Source organism: Furipterus horrens, unplaced genomic scaffold, assembly GCF_987537825.1.
Source record: "Furipterus horrens unplaced genomic scaffold, mFurHor1.1.pri manual_scaffold_1, whole genome shotgun sequence".
NCBI classification, from domain to species: Eukaryota; Metazoa; Chordata; class Mammalia; order Chiroptera; family Furipteridae; genus Furipterus; species Furipterus horrens.
Window position 1 is genome coordinate 103,568,916 of NW_028327171.1, and position 7,507 is coordinate 103,576,422.

Consider the following 7,507-nt stretch of genomic DNA (forward strand, 5'->3'; position numbering starts at 1 on the left):
TAGCACCCACCCACTCCTGCCCGCACCTGCGCATTGGGAGGCACCTGCCCCGCTGGCCTCGTGGCCCGGCCTTCCAGGCCCGCTCTAGCTAACGTATTTCCTCCTCCGGCATCAGTCACCCCGCCCCGCCCGTAAGAGTCATTCTTATAATCTCGTGAACTACAAGCAACAACTGTATGCAAGTGACCGCTCCCACTTTACCGATGGAGGTGAGGGGTTGGGAGATGTCACCTAAAGTCACGTCACCGCTAATTAAAGGAGCCCAAGTCGCTCAGTCGCGCTCATTGTGAAGTCTAGTGGAAGAGGCAAATTGTAACAAATTACAATTTGTTACAATAAACAAATCGTTAAAATTATGCTCAAGGTCCGGAAATAGCACGCAAGACAGTGAATAAATTCTGTGAGATGGTGGTGGTGTCCGTAACAAGGAAAGCTTCACAGAGAGGTTGGGGTTTAAAGCCAAGACTCCAGTAAGAAACAGGCAGTGGGGAGGGAAATGGCTTTCTAGTAAAGGAATTGGCAGATAATACGGTAATGACATGAGCAACGTAATTGTGAAAACAAATTGTCAACAGTTTGCTATTAGAAGAGTGAAAGTGTCAAAAGGAGCACTGGTGTGAGATCTCTCACTCTATAGATTTTAAGAGCCTTAAGAGAAAGTTAACCATTATTGAGAGTTCTTTTTGGTACCAAACACTAGACTAGTAGCTTTATATATTTCATTTAAATCTCAAAATACTTTGATACTACCATTGTTCCTATTTTACAGACAAACTGAAGTTAGGAAACATGAATATATAAAATCCAACACACATCATTATATATTTTCATTGTATTCACATATATATATAAGGAGTTCACACATTTATTTTCTTATTTTCTTTGTTAACTGCTTCCTGCATTAAATTCCTTTGCCACTTTTCTTTTGGCTTCCCAGCATCCGTCCTTCATTCAAGCAGTTATTTATTTAGTGACTACTATGCACCAGGCACAGTGTGAACAAGACATATTTCTCTGCCCTCCTGGAGCTTATATTCTAATGAGGGAAACATTTATTTAATAAATTAAAAATTTAGAGGCTGTACATGTTGTGAAGGAGACAAATAAGAGGGTAAGGTAGACAATAAGGAGGGTGCTATTTTGAGGGGATATCTGTCTGAGGGAATGCCATTTCAGCAAACCTGAATGTTGGAAAGGAACCAGAGATCCAAAGATGGGAGAGAAAAGCAATCCAGACATAAAGCAAAACTTATACAGAGATTCTAAGGTGGGTTAGAGCTTGGCGTGTTTGAGAAACTTAACACAGAGTTGTATAGCTAGATCATGGTGAGCGAAGGGAAAGGTGGTGTTAACAACAATTGTAACTTCCATAGCTGGAAGTCTTTTAAGAAAGGTTTTATTGAGCCAAAAATGCTATCCAAAAAGACCAGTCTTGCAGCATGAAGTCCAAACCACGAGCAGCACGGCCACGTGGAAGAAACATACATGTCCATTATCCCAGAGTTTTGCAAGTTACACAGCAAGTGGGGGTGTGGGGGAGAAAGATGTAAGCTGTTCTGAAAGGATTTACATTAGTTATAGATAAAGGGGATGGGAGAAGGTGAAGCAGAGCTAATTCTGGGATAAGCTCAACAGAGTCCACCAGGAGGAAGTGTCTGTTCCTGTGGATTAGCTGTGAGCAGCAGACTATAAAATTCACATGTTAATAAGTGGGTAATTTTGACAAACTGATGCAGCCATTATGGAGAACAGTATAGAAGATTCTCAAAAAAATTCAAAATAGAACTACCTTATGCAATTGCACTTCTAGGTATTTATCTGAAGAAATCAAAACACTAATTCAGAGAGCTATATGCAGCATTATTTACAATAGCCAAGATATGGAAGCAGCCTAAATGTCCATCAATAGATGAGTGGATGAAGAAGATGGTGGTACATACATACAATTAAATATTACTCAGTCAGAAAAAAGAACAAAACCTTACCATTTACAGCAACGTGATGGACCTAGATGATATTGTGCTAATTGAACTGAGTAGAGGAAGACAATACCATTTGATTCCACTTACGTGTTGAATGTAAAGAACAAAATAAATGAAACAGAAACAGACTCGTAGATACAGAGAACTAGTTGATGGCTGCCAGATGGAAGGGGGTTAGAGGGTTGGGTTGGAGGGTTGGAAGGCAGAAGATATTAAGAAGTACAAATTGGTGGTTACAAAATAGTCATAAAGATGTAAACTACAGCATAGGGAATACAGTCAACAATATTGTAATAACTATATATGGTGCCCGGTGGGTACTGAACTTATGGGGGGGAATCACTTCATAAACGTATAAATGTCTAATCACTAGGCTGTACACCTGAAACCAATAAAAAGTAATATTTAATGTCAATTGTAATAGAAAAAAGTGGATAAATATGGAAATCGCCACCTGGAAATTAACCCTAAATTTCAACAGATACACAGGAGTATAAGAAGTCTTTTGCCAGAGCTAGTCTACACCTATTAACAAACTAACTGTTCTCTTTCTCTCATTCTCCAGCCACTGTCACTTTAACTTAGAACAACTCAGGATTTTTTTTCTTGAAAATGACATGAAATGAATTTGAGGACACAACCAGGAGCTTGAATATGGAGGGTCTTTTATACCACAGAGTTTGCATTTTAAAATAGTGGCTAGCATAGGACCTAGAAATCTGTAGTTTCATAAGCTCCAGGATTCTGGCACTTATTCACACCTGGAACCACTGGAATAAAATACCTTACCTGTTAAGAAAATGAAACTATTATTTGGATTCACATGCCTGTGTCTAGAACCCACTTAACTCCCAATCTCACTGCTCTTCTTCCACACTGATAAACACTGCAAAATTGCAGGAAATACTGATTTATTTTCATGTCAAAGACATTATAACACAAGGTGATTTCCATTTTCTTCTGATCCCAGACAACCATAATTGTGAGAAAGAAAAGCTCTTTTATTAATATTTTTAAAGTATTCTCCACTATATTCATTTTAGACTAACTTTGAAAATGAAGGTTACTGTGGTATACATTTATGTTGTACACTGCCTTGTGTGCTTTTTTTAAAATATGCTTTATTGTTTATCTATTACAGTTGTGCCAGTTTCTTTTCCCTTTGTTCCCTTCCATCCAGTAACCCCCATTCCTCCAGTTGTTCCCCCCCCTTAGTCCATGCCCATTGGTTGTGCATATAGTTCTTTTAACATCTTCCTGTCTACTCCACTCCCTCCTACTATGCTTCTTAATTCCTGTACCATCTCCCTCCCTTTCCCCCCTTCCCCCTCCCCACTAACCTCCCCCCAATATGTTCCCCATACCTATCATTCGTTTCCCACTCTCGTTGCCTACTTAGTCTGCCTTCGTTTCAGTTCCCTCGCTTGTTATTTGTTGTTGTGATACAGTTTTCATAGTTTTGATCCTCCTTCTACTAAACAAGTCCCTTTAACATTTCATATAGCAGTGGTTGGATCTGATGAACTCCTTCAGTTTTACTTTGTCCTGGAAGCACTTTCTCTGCCCTTCTATTCTGAATGACAGCTTTGCTGGATAGAGTAATTGTGGTTGTAGGTTTTTGCTTTTCATTACTTTGAATATTTCTTGCCAGTCCCTTCTTGCCTGCAGAGTTTCTTTTGAGAAATCAGCTGAGAGTCTTATTGGGACCCCTTTGTATATAATTCTATTCTTCTCTCTTGCTGCTTTTAAGATTCTCTCTTTATCCTTAATTTTTGACATTTTGATTATAATGTATCTTGGTGTGGTTTTCCCTAGGTCCAGTTTTTTTGGAACTCTCTGTGCTTCCTGGATCTCTAAGTCTATTTTCTTCCCCTAGTTAGGGAAGTTCTGCTTCATTATTTTTTTACATAATTTTTCAATTTCTAGTTCTTCTTCACCTTCTGGCAGCCCTATGATTCGGATGTTGGCCCGCTTATAGCTGTCTGATAAGTTTCTGAGCTGCTCCTCATTTTCCTCACTTCTCATTTCCTCTTTCTGCACTGGTTGACTGTTTGTTCCTTCCCTATGTTACGATTTGTTGATTTGATCCCTGGTTTTCTTGCCCTCACCACTAGTTTCATATGTGTTTTTGTTCATTTCAGCAGGACTAGCCTTCATTCCTTCCCCATCTTGCTTAAGATCTGCTGTTAGGACTGTAAGCATTTTTATAACCAAAGCTCTGAACTGAGCCTCAGAAAGATTTCCTATCTGCTGCTTCATTAGATTAGATATTTGCTGTCTGGTCAGCTGCGTCACCGGGATCGCTATCATGATCTGTGCCATCCTGACAGTTTTGTGTTTACCTTTGCTTCCTGGGCAGGGCTGTCAAACCTCCTACAGTATAGGAGGCAGAGACCCGTGCACTAGTCACAGCCGGGCGACCCGTCTCACCACGCTGTGATGTGTTCTGTGGGGGGTGGGGGCCCAAGATGGATTCCTGCCATTCACTCTCCGCTGAGAGACTGGGATCTTCCTCCTCCATCCCCACCCTCTCCGGGCCTCACAGTCCAAGGTAATGGGGGTCCGCCTTCCCCGGCTTTGTAATCGCAAGCTGACGGGTCTGGTCTGCAGCTGGGGGTGCTCCCCAGGCGCTTCTCGCCTCCCCTTAAATACGGGTGACTATGCTTACTGCTGTCCTGCCTCCATCATGGCTGCTGCCGCAGACAGCACAGCTTGGACTCTCCTCCCTGGCTTGGCCCCTCCTACCTGTCCCGACGAGCACCTCTTCTTTATAACTTCATACGTTGGACTTCCATTTATTTTCTGGTACTTCTGGCTATTTCTGCTTTTGCGGTAGTTGTAATCCTTCTTAGTTGTGGAGGGAAATGGAGCGTGTAAGTCTAGGCCTCCATCTTGGCCGAAAGTCTACTGTTTGTCTGCTTCCGTGTCCCAGGGAGAGCTGTCGCTACTACTACGTTTAAGGGGCGGAGCCTTAGGGTTTCGTCAGTAATAGGCGACCTGTTTCACCACGTTGTGGCGCTGCATGTGGGGGAGGGGTCTGAGAAGGAACAATGCTGCCTGCCCAGCACTCGCCCCTTTTCCAGGCACTTCTCCCACTTCCGCACCGGACTGGTGCCCCTCCAGCTGCTGCCCTGGCCATCGTTCCCAGAGTGGGTGGGTCTGCTGACGTTCTAGGACCGTGGGGGCCCTTTAGACAAGCAGACTCTGCTGAGAAACCGGCAGTTTCTGCCTGTCTCAATCCCCACTGGTTTGCACAGTCAAAAGCAATGAGGCTTGGTTTTTCCCCAGTGCTGGGACTGTGAGCTGCCACGGTCTGGTGAGGGGCTGGGAACGCTCTCCAGGTGTCCCTTCTGACTTTTTAAAACATGTAACTGCACTTTTCGATGGCCTGTTGCTGTTGCCTCTGCTGCCACCACCACACCGCGTCCTCTCTGCCCCGCCTCTGCCCCTCCTACCTGTCTGGATGAGTATTTCTTCTTTATATCTTTGTTTGATGGACTTCCATGCACTTTGGTTTTCTGGAACTTCTGGTTGTTTCTAGTTTTGAGGTAGCTGTATCCCTTCTTAGTTGTGGAGGGAGACGCAGCATGTCTGTCTATGCCTCCATCTTGGCTGGAAGTCCTGTTGTGTGCTTTTGACGGACATTTATTTTGAAGTACTATAGACCTTCCTAGAAATGAAAGAAACCTTGAATCAAGGTTTCATTGGATTCCTGAAGAAGTCTTGTATGATAGGGTTGGAGATCCATTTTCTCCTCCTGCCTACTCACTCAAAGTGAGTGACATGCTGTTCCTAACTAATCAACATTATTTTGTCTTTCATCATTCCTTAACATGCATCCCAAGTTCTGCCCTCCACTACCATCATCCCAAATTCTACCCCCATATTCTGCAAATTATGACTTCCCCCCTTTTCAGTATCTCCAGCACAATATTCCTTAACTATAGCTCCCCACCCCCCTTTTTTTTTGCAGCCTGGAATACACCTCTTTTACCCCTTTCTCCAGATGTACATTTCATGTTGATTTTCCCCTCCACTGAAACCCAGGAATGTTTACTTATTGCCTTAAGTTGTTAGTTATCTTTGGAGAAAGCTATTTATCTTCCCATTAGTTCTAAACTCCTTCAGGGCACAGATCTCATCTTGTTCTTCCATCTATTTCCACAGAGCCTAAGATGTCACTATGCACATTTCAGACAATGGAGAAATAATTACAGTTGTATGATCACTATTTACCTAAATATATATACTGTCCAGTATAAGTCACCCCAATTGCTATAAATTTTTATTACAAGAAGACCTATGCTATACTATTTGCAAGCCCTTTGGATCTAACAGTGCTGTACACTGTAGTGTGGGAGCTATCTATGTCTACCTATCTATCTATACATACATTTTATCTATACTACATATTATATATAATACATATATTGTATATACATAATTTTCCTCCCACTTAAGTTTTTCTAGCTGGCCTAATAATCAAATTAACAGAAACAGATTAACAGGAGAAACTCAAATTTTAATACATGCACATAGGGAATTCATATAAGCATGAGAATTTCGAGGACAGTAAGGCAACACTGGACGTATGTAACATTTTGGACAAATGAGAAAAAGGGGTAGGGGATAGGGTCTTAGATTTCAGAACTGAGAACAGGCTATTTACAAGTAGTTGAGAAAGAGGAGAAAACACACAGCAGGCAAATTCTTACAATGTAACTCAGAAATATTGGGACACAGTGGGTATCTAGCTAATAGGGCCCTCCCTGAAGCCCTGTATTTACCACCCTTAATTCAAACTAGGATAAAGCAAATGTCCTAAGATCCCCTTCCTGGAGTAGACTTTTCTATCTGGATCTCTTAAGCAGGAAGGGGAAGGGGCAAAGGTTCTTTAAGAGTCTTTTGTTTCTTAATAAACAGCTTAAAATTCAACATCCCAAAAGGCGAAACTTGTGGTCAAGGGGGTACCAAAAAAAAAACCCCAGAATTTATTCATTAAAAAATCGTGTATTTATTCTTACATGTTTAAACTTCAGGCACCTTCAAAGTACTCTCCATCTGATGCAATACACCTATCCAGACGTTTTTTCCATTGCTCAGGACAGTTTTTGACCTCCTCGATTTTGATGCCTTTTAGTGCTTCTGCTGTTTTTTGTTTCACCTCTTCCATATCAGCAAAACATTTCATTTTGAGGACTTTTTTCATCCAGGGAAACAAACAAAAAGTCACTCGGGGAATATCTGGTGAATAGGGAGGGTGAGGGCACAGGGATCCTGCCATTTTTGGTCAAAAACTGCTGAACACTCAGTGCGGTGTGGGCAGGTATGATCATAAGTCATCCATCATGAAATGGGCAAATGCGTTGAAGAGTCTTGAAAAGAAATTCACTAAAGCCCTTGAACGCAGCCGCTCACAACTCCAGCTGGTACACTGACACAGATGGGTTCCTACAACACTCACCTAGCGGGAGAAGCCTGTACTACAAGGGGCTTACCCTCCAGAAGATAATTCCGGTTTCCTT